Source organism: Malania oleifera, chromosome 12 (assembly GCF_029873635.1).
Source record: "Malania oleifera isolate guangnan ecotype guangnan chromosome 12, ASM2987363v1, whole genome shotgun sequence".
Taxonomy (NCBI): Eukaryota; Viridiplantae; Streptophyta; class Magnoliopsida; order Santalales; family Ximeniaceae; genus Malania; species Malania oleifera.
In genome coordinates this window covers 47,531,567-47,543,813 of record NC_080428.1, presented here as the reverse complement: position 1 = coordinate 47,543,813, position 12,247 = coordinate 47,531,567, and the positions used below count along the sequence as shown (strand labels likewise).

The 12,247-nt window shown below is 34.4% G+C and overlaps 1 pseudogene; it reads left to right on the top strand.

Annotated features, from left to right (window-relative positions):
* The first annotated feature begins 284 nt into the window (after positions 1-284).
* On the top strand, positions 285-10,876 carry LOC131143906 (low affinity inorganic phosphate transporter 1-like; annotated as a pseudogene).
* Positions 10,877-12,247: the final 1,371 nt, after the last annotated feature.

Here is a 12,247-nt window from a genome sequence, read left to right as displayed (position 1 = left end):
GTGTTCTGGGGCTAGAGTTGGTACAGCAAGCGTATGATAAGGGTCGGCTCATCAGAGATATAATTAATGTAGCTCAGAGCCGACAGAAGAATTATGTCGATAACCACCGTAGGAAATTGGAATTTGACATTGGCGCTCATGTGTTTTTGAAAATAGCTCCGTTAAAAGGGGTTATGAGATTTGGAGGGAAAGGTAAGCTTAGCCCTAGGTTCATTGGCCCGTTTGAGATTCTAGAGAAAGTGGGGCCGGTTGCCTACAAGTTAGCTTTACCACCTATGTTGTCCAAGATACACGATGTATTCCATGTTTCCATGTTGAGGAAATATGTCTTAGACCCTTCTCATGTGATCAGTTATGGTGAATTAGAGCTCAGTGATTCACTGGTTTATGAGAAGGTACCAGTACAGATTCTAGACAGAAAAGAACAAGAATTACGTAATAAGAAGATTCCTCTAGTAAAGGTTCTGTGGAGAAATCACGCAATAGAAGAAGTTTCTTGAGAGCTCGAGGAACATATAAGACAGAAATACCCGCAACTGTTCCACGGGGTGCAAATATAATTAGGTAAAGTGTAAGTAATTGTGAAATGTTTCTTTTGCAGGTTAGTTAGTATATGTAGTAGTTTAGTTAGTAAGTAGTCTTTTGGTTTTGGGAGAATTTTTATTTTGTATATGTGATCTCCCATAACTCTGAATGTAACCACAGTATTCTCCCACTATAAGTGAGGGTAAGTAATATAATAAGTAGACTGTTTTCTTTAAGGGATGATAAATCGTATGGATAGAAAATTTCGAGGACGAAATTTTATAAGGAGGGGATAATGTAGTGACCTGAAGAATTATGGTATTTAAATAATAAGAGAAAGGAAATTTTATCTAGAATTTTAAAAGGGGTCTCGTCAACAAACACAACACGTTCGTCGACGAACATGCTTGAGGGGATCGTCGATGAGGACACGTGTCTCATCAATGAGAAGATACCGAGAGGCTATATATTCAGTTTTGAATTTTGTCGATGAGGAACAAGTGTTCGTCGATAAACTTCCTTCGTGGTCTTGTTGACGAAGTGACGTGTCTCGTTGACGAAGGCCAGTGTATAAATAGCCATAAACTCGGATTTCAGCGCAGATTATTCAAAAAAATAATATTTTCTCTTTCCTCTTCGGTTTCCCTCCCTTCTCTCTAAGATTCTAGGTCCATTCTTCACAGGATCGATGATCTGAAACTGCCACAACATTCTTGGGAAAGTTCTTTTCAAGTTTGCTGGAGTGGATAGTTGGTGGGGCTAGCTTGGATTCCATCCCAAATTCAAGGTAAGACTTTTTATTCAGTATTAGACTTTCCTACAGTTGTAGAAAATGTAGTAATCGAAAAAATATTGAAGTTTTGTTATGGGCGATGTTGTTTATAAGGTGTTGAATGGGGAATCCTGCGGGTGTAGGACTAGTTATTTTAGGAGCTTTCTAGAAGTCATGTAAGTGAATAAACTAAGTCAGGATTTTTATGGAATGTATATATATTATTTTACAGCATTTAATTTTAGATAAATATGTAAATTATAAAAATTATGTTGGGAATAATGCTGTTGATTAGAAATATGTTTAATATCTAAATTTGTATGGCATGAGTAAATTGACCATGAAAATGTTATAATGATACAGAATTTTATATGATATATCGGCGTACGGACCGAGGATTTTATATGATATATCGGCGTACGTGCCGAGGTTTTACATGATGTGCCGGCATACGGGCTGAGAATTTTTATGATATGCAATACCGGCGTACGGATCATGATTTATAAAATACAAAATGCTGACATAAGGGCCAAAGATTTTTATGATATTTATGCAAAATTATATGAAAATGCTAACATGACAGATATGATTATGTATAGCCATGTATCATTATTTGGTAGTATGTTATATGTTATGAAAACCTAGTTGACTTGGTTTACGCTTTCATGAAACACGATACCGTAGCTATATGATTACGATCATGATATGTTAGTACTACCGCTTGCCGTACGGGGTAGTGGGAGATTGACAGTCGATGTGGTTTATCGTAGTGTTGACGCCCTTGGTGTACGGACCAGGAGAGGCATACCTATTGTACTTACAAACTTTTGCTTTTGATTCGGCAGTGGTCGGTCAGCCATTGTCGAGTCCCGCCTTTGGGCCGCACAACCCAGTAATATGGGGGTAAGACATGACACCAACCAACTAACCATCCATGATGTTTTCTATGTATTATTATATGAGATTAATTATGTTTATGGAAATTCGATATGTTATATCATGTGATGATTATATATTTTTTCCCAGATATGATACAGACAGTTTTATCAAGTATGTTTATGTACTGTTATTTGTATAACATGAAAAAAACTCATGTGGTGATATTAACTTATTTCCCTTACTGAGAGGTGTCTCACCCAAAATTATATAACATTTCAGGAGAAAATTGGGATGTCGACAATATGATTACTCGGTCAAGTGATGAATGCAAAAATTTATTTGCAAAAACCTTAGTAATGCTATAGTTCAATAAGTATTGTAAAATTACCTTATTGCATTAAAAAAGAAAAAAAGGCTATATTAAATCTTCTTCACATGTACAATATACAATTAATTAATCGACGTATTTTTATCATATTATTTTTTATTTAAAAATTATTACATCAATAATGTATCATGTGCTTCTAAGGATTGACTCAAGTGGACGAGGATAAATTACAATTTTTTTTTGAAAATAAAAGATTTTAGGTTTGATTTCACAAGAAAGTAAATTCTTAATTTATCATGGGAGAGCCGCGGAGTCGGTCACATCTTTTTTTGATTTGAATTCACTTAATGGGTTCATCCAAATTAAAATTTTGGTTGATAGAAAAAAAATATATTGTATTGTGTCCATGTGTTAAATGTGTCACGTATATACATGAATTAGAATAGGAAATATGCACACAAAAAAATACGCAAAATGTCAGTCCTCCTTACTTTTCTCCACAAAAATCAAAGCTGGAACATGACAAGGTGTAGCACCGTCGTCGTCGAATTTCGTTTGTGCCGGCAACCTTGGAACCTTGTACCCATGTGGGCTTTGCCACATTACAATATAATAATTATATACGTTTATTTTATTTAGTTTTAGACAGTTAATAGACTTGAAAACCACAATGCTACCTGCGTTTAGTTACAACCCGAAGAAATTTTTCCACAGATTTGAGATCTGATTGGTTGATTCATAGGCCAGCTCATGCATTAATAAGCTTTGCAGGCGCAATAATTTCCTTGTTAAAGTCACATCTACGTTCATTCATGATTTATTATATTTGTAGAAAATTTTATTTTCCAAAGAATTAAGTGTGCGTGTACTACGCAGTACGCTCTGCTTTTTTGGTCAAATTATTTGACATAGTTTTAGTATAGTTGAGAGTATGACGCGGTGTACAAGCTTTTCTTCTCCATTTTATAGATCGATATTATTGATTTTAAAGGGCTTCGCTAAAAGTAGCAAAAGCTTTCCCCCAGTAATCCCCAACACTCAACCCCCAAACAAGAGCATCTCATTATCAACCCACGTCCTCTCCATGATTGCACACACCCTTTCCGTCCTCTCCATTTTCCCACCAATCTTCTTTACGTGCATTTCCAATAAACACACGCATACCCCAATCTGATCCCCACTTTTATCTTACCCCGGCCGCTGCGTTCCCAATTTTTCTTCAATGTCCATCTCTGAAATCTCATCTGCCCCGCCGCTGCTCGACGCCTCTCCTCCCAGAGTCCAGTTGGTATCCAAGTCCGTCTCCGACCGCCTCCTCCGCAAATTCTCCGACACATCGGAGTTCTGGTTCGACTACGAGCAGAGCGGGCTGTGGTCGCCGCCGGTGCGCCGGAACGTGTTCTTGAGCTCGTCGGGAAAGATATTCACGGAGCGGGAAATGCTGGCGAAAGTCAGAAGTATTATGGATCCGAATCGCCGGAGAAAGCACAAATTCCGCTGGAGGGTAATTCAGGATTCTTCTTTAATTGCGCATCTCGTGATCGATTAGTGTGTTCCTGTTTCATTAATTAGTCAATATCTTAATTTCTGAATTGCCAGGCTGTTTGCTGTTCCTGAGGGGGAGGAAATGCCAAAGCCATTCTTGTCATTTCCTTCGAATGGCTGCTTTCTCGCGAGGTAATTGCAACCCCGGCTCGCAGAGATGACTCCCTTGTTTGTTTCTATCTTTTTCTTTTTTCTTTTTACTCATTTTTCTAACCGTGTGATGATCCATGTAAATGTCCATTGCAGTTCCGACAAAATATAGTTAGCTAGTGAGAAAATATACTTTTTGTTGGTTCATTTTAGGTTTTTAAATTTTTTTAATTGATCATTTTAGTTTTCTGAATGAATTTAAATTTTCGTGTGATTATTTCACGAAAACTTTATTCTTTCTTCTTTGGTGAGTTTTTATCATATTTAATTTATGAAATAAAATAAAATATAAATTTAAATTAAAAGTATAAAAAATTAAATAATAAATTCAATTACATTATAAATGATCATATGTTTAAGAACGTAAATTTTGAGTATTAAATTTAAAGATTCACACAAATTCAAGTCTCGAAATCGATATCTCAACTAATATTACTTAAAAAATTTATCTGAATCATAATGAAAAATGTTTAAATTTGACTAGAGATGGCCGGCAGCCCATCACTGTTAAATTTTCTAGAGTCGGCAAACAACCTATTCCATCTATCAGCCCACCTCTGTTGAAGATTAATTTCCATCATTATTGATTATATTATTCTATGATTTGCTATAAATAGATGTGTGTGTGTGCGCGCAATGTATTAGTGTGGTGTAGAGATGGTGAATAACCAGTGAACGAGAGTGATTTTAATTCTCTCTGTAATCCAGTTTGAAATAAATTAAAAGTGTTTATTGTGCAATTGATTTTCTGAATTTCCATCACAACCAATGACGGAGTGTCCTCTCCCCATCTAATCTGGTGGCATGATTAAATATGAATTATGGTATATGTATATATATATATATATATATATATATATATATATATATATATATATATATGTTTCTATATATGGTATTAAATAGGGTTGGGTGTATGTCTCTTCAACCGGCTTTAACTGGATGGAGGGGTGGGAATTGACAGTAAGCCCCCGAAATGAAAGCATCCCAGCATCCCGTGAATGTGCATATAGATGGTCCCTCATGGGCCATGCTTAATGGTTTCATTTTCACATCAGCACTTAGGATATTTAATGCTAAGGGCCATATTCCTAGAGTCATAAGGACAAAAGGGTGCAGCTACATTTAATTAATTAGCATTATACATTTCTTGAGTACTATACATATACATACATATTCACACAGTCTATGTGAGCAAATAAGGTGTCCCTCAAGATATATAGGCATTAATATAGCTTTTTGTGTCTTTTATTTTTAAAATCCCTTCAAAATTATATCAAACTTAAATAATGTATACCCTTTTTATATTCTCAAAATACGAATTTCAAACCTTAAAAACAAACATTTATAGCTTTGATATCTTTTGACTAATTTAGGAGACTTTTTATTTTATTTTTTTATTTTAAGATTTGCCTTTTATCTTATCAGGTTATATAATTAATTATGATTATTTATTCTGAAAAATATTTTTTTTGTTATTTTTATTTTTAATGAATTATCAAAAATTCATTTTTTTTAAAAAAAAATATTCAATGTTCATATAAGGAAGGTGAAAACAAATTTTTTTCTTGTTTTAAGTTGAACTCCTATCTAAATATTGGAAAAATAGGATATTATTGTGATATTTATATAATTATTTGAAAAATAAGAAATAAAAATAGAAAAAAAATCACAACTAAACATTTACTTGGGTCAAAATTTCTCCTTTATCTTTTTTTTTTTTTTTCTAAAAAAAGATAAAATATTTATAGTAAGCAAGAAATAATATATTTCTTGAATGGGTCTTCAGTGGAGTGATTTACCTCTTCAACTCCTAAGAGGTTGGGAGTTTTAGCCTCACTATTGTGACAATATCATCTAAAAGGAAGCCAAGCTCTAGATTTTCAGGGCTAAGAATTAATTCTCTGCTTAATAGGGATGAAAATTGTAGATCGTCATGTGTACACATATATATATATATACACAAAATACATGTTTATTAATTATTTACTATGAGATGAAATGGAATTGACTAATAAACTGAATGCAACATACAAAAAAATCAAGCAATGAATTTTAATTATACTAATAACTTTATCGTATTTATTCCATTATTAATTATGTGCCAAACATATAATTAATTTCCCTTGTCATCTTCCCTCAGTCTCTAGTTTTCACTTTATCCAAGTATGAGTAAAAAATAATAGCTCATGAACAAGCCCGGCACCTGCATTCTTTCTAAGGAAACTTTAAGCAAATTTGACGAGGAACGCAGTAGCAGCAGTTCTTGCAAAAGCCAAAATCACAGCTGCCCCAGTCTAATGGGTTCTCGCAAAAGTATTCAAGAATCAAGACGCAGATATTTGGGTCCTGCGTGCATACGTAGGCCATTGGAAGTTTGCATGCAACAGCTGTGGCACAGACAGAGGGCGAGAAGAGAGAATAAGCAGCCTGACTGAGCCGCTGCTGCCGCTGATGGAAGACAAAGCTGAAAGCTTTGTTTGGGAACTGACACACTGCGTCCATGCATCACGGTCTTCCAGGTTCACATTACCCATCTGCACCTCTGATGAGCTCACCATTCAACAGCATTTCCAAAACATGAATTGCTTTAACTCGATGGTCCACCATGGGCCAGGGTTAATGGTTTCACTTTCACGTAAGCACTTAGGATATTTAATGCTAGGATATTTAATGCAGCTACAATTAATTAATTAGCAGCTTCATACATCCTTGACTATACATATGCATACATATTCACACCGTCCTAATAATATGATAACTTTGTTGGTGACAAGGGTCAATGTGAGCACATAAGATGTCCCACAAGAATCTATTCAAAATTATACCAAACTTAAATGATGTATACCTTTCATATTCTCAAAACACGAATTCAAGACCTTAAAAATAAACATATATTATTTTGATATCTTTTAACTAGTTTAGGAGACTCTTTTTGATATTTTAGGATTTGCTCGTTATCTTATCATAATCTGGTTATATAATTAATTATGATTATTTATTGTGAAAAATACTTTTTGTTATTTTTATTTTTAATGAGTTATAAAAAATACATTTAAAAAAAAATAAATTATTCAATGTTCATATAAGAAGGCGAATTTTTTTTTCTTGTTTTAAGTTAAACTCCTATCTAAATATTGGAAAGATTGGGTATTGCTGTGATATTTTTATAATTATTTCAAAAATAAGAAATAAAAATAGAAAAAAATTACAATTGAACATTTGCTTGGGTCAAAATTTCACCTTTATTTTTTTTTTCTAGAAAAAGATAAAATATTTTATAGTATGTAAGAAATAATATATATCTTGAATGGGTCTTGAGTGGAGTGATTTACCTCCTCAACTCCTAAGAGGTTGGGAATTATAATCTCACTATTGTGACAATGTCACCTAACTAAGAGGCATTAGGTAAAGGGATGGGTCAAGTTGGGTTTTGTATTGTTAAGTATGTAGATCTGATAGGATTGAAGCCTTTGGATAGACATATCCTGATTATTATTGAAGGGCCCCGAAAAAGAAAAAAAAGATGTCTTTAATTATAAGATACATTAAGGTAAATTTACAATACTTATTGAACTATACGATTTCTAAGTATTCGTATTTTATAATTTTACATGTAGGGAAGAATTTCGTATTGCCTTTTTCTTTTTAAATGCAATAAGGTAAATTTACAATACTTATTGAACTATAGCATTACTAAGTATTCATATTTTATAATTTTACAGAATTGCAAGGGCACAGACCCTTATCGCTCTATGCGGCGCAGACATCTTCATGACGGTGTTCACGTTTGCATTGGCAATTCCCTATGATCATTGGACTCACAATGACAACAGAATTGGGTTTGTGACAATGTATTCACTGACTTTCTTCTTCGCGAACTTTGGACCCAATGCCACAGCATTTGTGGTGCCTGCGGAGATTTTCCGGGCGAGGCTGCGTTCCACTTGCTACGGGATGTCGGCGGCGTCCGGGAAGGCGGAAGCAATGGTGGGTGCATTTGGGCTCCTGTACTTGGCACAGAACCAGGACAAGGCCATAGCGGATGCAGGGTACCTGCAGGAATTGGGGTGAGGAATTCACTAATTGTGTTGGGTGTGGTCAATTTGATGGGCATGTCGTTCACTTTCTTGGTGCCAGAGCCAAAAATCAATACCCAATTTGCCGGCGTCGTGGTCCTTGCTTGCACAGGCGGTGGGTCAAGCAGCGATGTCATGCGACGACGTGAGGAAGAAGATCGCCCCGTGCTTCTCGGCCGTGGTGGTTGGCGGCGAGACTGTCGTCTTCTCCAATTTTCTGGATTTCAGGCGAAGAACAGAGAACGAGGGGAGATCTGCGCTCGTAGCTGCGAAGAAGACAGCAACCGTTTCCTTTTGTGAATTTCCTTTTTTAAATATTCTTTTTAAGTTTTTTTCTTCACCCAAATAAATTCCTTATAATTTCTCCATCATATGAAATCCCATTAATCTTTCTTCCTGTTTCACTAGTTAAGGTAATCCAATGATGAAGGTGGCATTGCATCCTTCATTGGAAATACACCATAGAAATTGTTAGAGATCATACTCCATTCCTAATAAATTTCTAATTTATTAATTATAATCTAATTGGTAAGAACTATATGAAAACGATAAATTTTAATTATAAAATATATCAAATCTTAATTAGAAAAAATAAATTAAAAATTTTAATTTATTTAGTAATGTTACTATTAAGTAATTTAATAAATATATAATTTTATTATGTATATCACTAGAAAAAAAAACTAGTTTTTAGTTACGAAAGTATTAGTGATAAATTCATTTTTGTTACTAAAAGTGGATATTAGTGATGATTTTAAAACTGTCACTAATAGTTTTATCATTAAAAATTAGTTTTCCCACTCAAACTATCGCGGAAAACCATTTTTCACATAAAAATTCTCTCGGGAAAATATTAGCGACGATTCTTTGGGTATTAGTGACAATCTGAATTTGTCTCTAAAAGTCACATATTAGTGACGATTAGGTAACTGTCGCTACTATTATTGTATTAATAAATAAAAATAATTTATTTAATACTATTAGTGACGATTTAGAGAATTTGTCACTAATAATCTTTTAGTAGTGATAGTTTTTTAAACCGTCACTAATAGTTTTTTATTTAAAAAATATAAAAATAATTTATTTAACACTATTAGTGATGGTTTAGAAAATTCATCACCAATAGTACTTTATTAGTGACGGTTTTTAAACTCTCACTCATAGTTTTTTTATATAAAAAATATGAAAATAATTTATTTAATACTATTAGTAACGGTTTTGAAAATTCGTCACTATTAGTTGATTATTAGTGACGGTTTAAAGAACCATCACTAATAGATTTTTATTTAAAAAATATGAAAATAATTTTTTCAACACTATTAGTGACGGTTTTGGAGATTCGTCACTAATATTGTCTTAATTTAAAAAAAATATAAAAATAATTTGGTTAAGAATATTAGTGACGGTTTTGAACATTCGTCACTACTAATAGGATATTAGTGACGGTTTAAAGGATTCGTCACTAATAGTCTAGTATTAGTGACGAATTTATAAACTTCACTAATAATTTTCTTTATTTAAAAAATATTAAGACAATTTATTATCTATATAAGTAACGATTCGAAGAATTTGTCACTATTAGTCTATTAGTAGTGATGGGTTATGAAAACCGTAAGTAATAGTGTTCTGATTTAAAAAATAAAAAAATAATTTAGTTAAGAATATTAGTGACGGTTTAGAAAATTCGTCACTAATAATAGAGTATTAGTGACAAATTTTTTAATTCGTCACTAATAGTATATTTTATTTAAAAAAAAAAGAATTTATGTAACTAATAGTGACGGTTTTAAAACCGTCATTGGTACCCTCTTAGCACGATTTCCCCAATCTCCTGCCTTTCTACTTTCCCAATCTCCTTTTTTCTCTCATTTCGCTTTCCGCGTCGATCCCTGTCCTTTCAAATTCCTTCCTCCCTCTTTTCCCCCTCCCTCATTTCTTCTTTCGGCCTGTGCGCGTCCTCTCTAGCCTTCCCTGCAGTTGCTGTCGCCATCGTCGTTGCTTCTCGTTGCTGCCGTTGCTTTCCACCGTTGCCGTTGCTTCCTCGTCACCGCTGTTGTTTCCCGTGCGCTCGGCCAGCAGGTTCTTCTTCTTCTTCTTCTTTGAATGAAATAAGATTACCTCTGATTTCTGAAGGATAGCTGTATTGGGCTTTGTCTTAATTGTGTACTATGAAGTTAAGCTTGTATCATTTGATAAGGTAGGCAGATAAGTGTTTACTTTTTTTCTCCTTCTTATGGCGCATTTTCCTTTGTTTCAACGAGGGCAAATGAAAATTGTGTTCTCAAGTATTTGATTTTTATTTGTCTTTAGGGGAAGGAGTCTTGGGATATGCGCACTCAGGAGAAGATTGAAGTTGTTGGTAGAAAGAAAGAAGAAGAAAATGCATTGTTCAAAACTGGTAAATATCTTAGAGTTTCAAAGAGATATGAAATGGTACATTTGCCCAACTGAATTTCATGCGGATGAACTCTGATGATATCTAGCCCTTTCTAGGAATATTCTAACTTCATTTGAAAATATTCTGAAATGCAGGCTGCCAAGTTCATCGAGTACGATTCCTCATTTGATGAGGAACAGAAGAAACAGTCCAAAACATGAAAGGTTACTTGCAATCCTAACAATGTAGCTTGTAAATTGAAGCTAAAGGATTATAAGGAGGTAGAGAAGTTGTGCACTAAGGTCTTGTCAGATGAATTGAAATTTTCTTTGATTCTTCCTTACTAACCTGTTTTCTCCTCTTAGGGAGTGAATGAGGTGTCATTATGAGTTGAAGCATGGGGTTTCTTTTTTGGTGTTTCAAAATGTTGAATTATGACTTATTCTAGAAGCTTACCATTGCCATTGAAGTCTTCAATGGTAGGCTATTTTTTCAAAGGTAGGTGATTAGTGGTTGTAATAGTGGTATTTCCTAACCTATATAAACCCATCACCTCCATTTGTAATCTCATACCCAAATTTGCCTACTTCTCTCTTAGGCACATTCTCTCTTCTCTCTCTCATTTTGTAATATTTCTACAATAGAGAAATATTGATTGATAGTGTCTGAGAACGTAGGCACAATTAGCCGAACCTCGTTAAATTCTGGTGTTCTTCCTTTCATCTATTCAGTAGTTAATTTTTGTCGAGTATAGTTGTAGTAATATATTGTGTTAATTACATGTCTAAGGAAAATTCTTTCTAGGAAAGAGGGATTTAAGCGGTCTGTTGTGACCCCCCACTTCCCTGGGAATTTACCTGGTGTAATTTTGCACAATTATTCACTCTCTATTTACCTATACAATAGCAAACTGTGGTAAAGTCAGGTGGAACAATCCCAAGTTTCACAACAATTGGTATCAGAGCCAAGGTTATTCTTAGTATGCTCTGTGGTTGTAGCTTAGTCTGATCTTCCACATCAGAAAAGTTTTCCTTGGGCTATTGACATTCCACATCGGCAGCTATTGAATAGCATTTATGGCAGAGATGGCAGATAGTGCAAAAGCATTCACATCAAACTCGTCTATTTTGGCAAGAACTACTGTGACAAATGCCAGATTTGCAGTGGAAATTTTTGACGGCACCGGTCATTTTGGTATGTGGCAAAGTGAGGTTCTAGACGCTCTTTTTCAGCAAGGTCTAGACATTGCCATTAAAGAAAAGAAACCAGAAGATATTGAGAAGAAAGAATGGGGGACCATCAATCGGTTAGCATGTGGTACAATTCGATCGTGTCTTTCAAGAGAGCAGAAGTATGCATTCTGTAAGGAAACTTCTGCAAACAAGTTGTGGAAGGCACTGGAGGAAAAGTTTTTGAAGAAAAGCTCTCAGAACAAACTCCATATAAAGAAGAGACTATTTCGCTTCACTTATGTCTCGGGTACCACTATAAATGATCATATCACCAACTTTAATAGGTTGGTTACTGATCTAGTTAATCTGGATGAGACTTTTAAAGATGAAGACCTGGCTTTGATGTTGTTGGGATCCCTT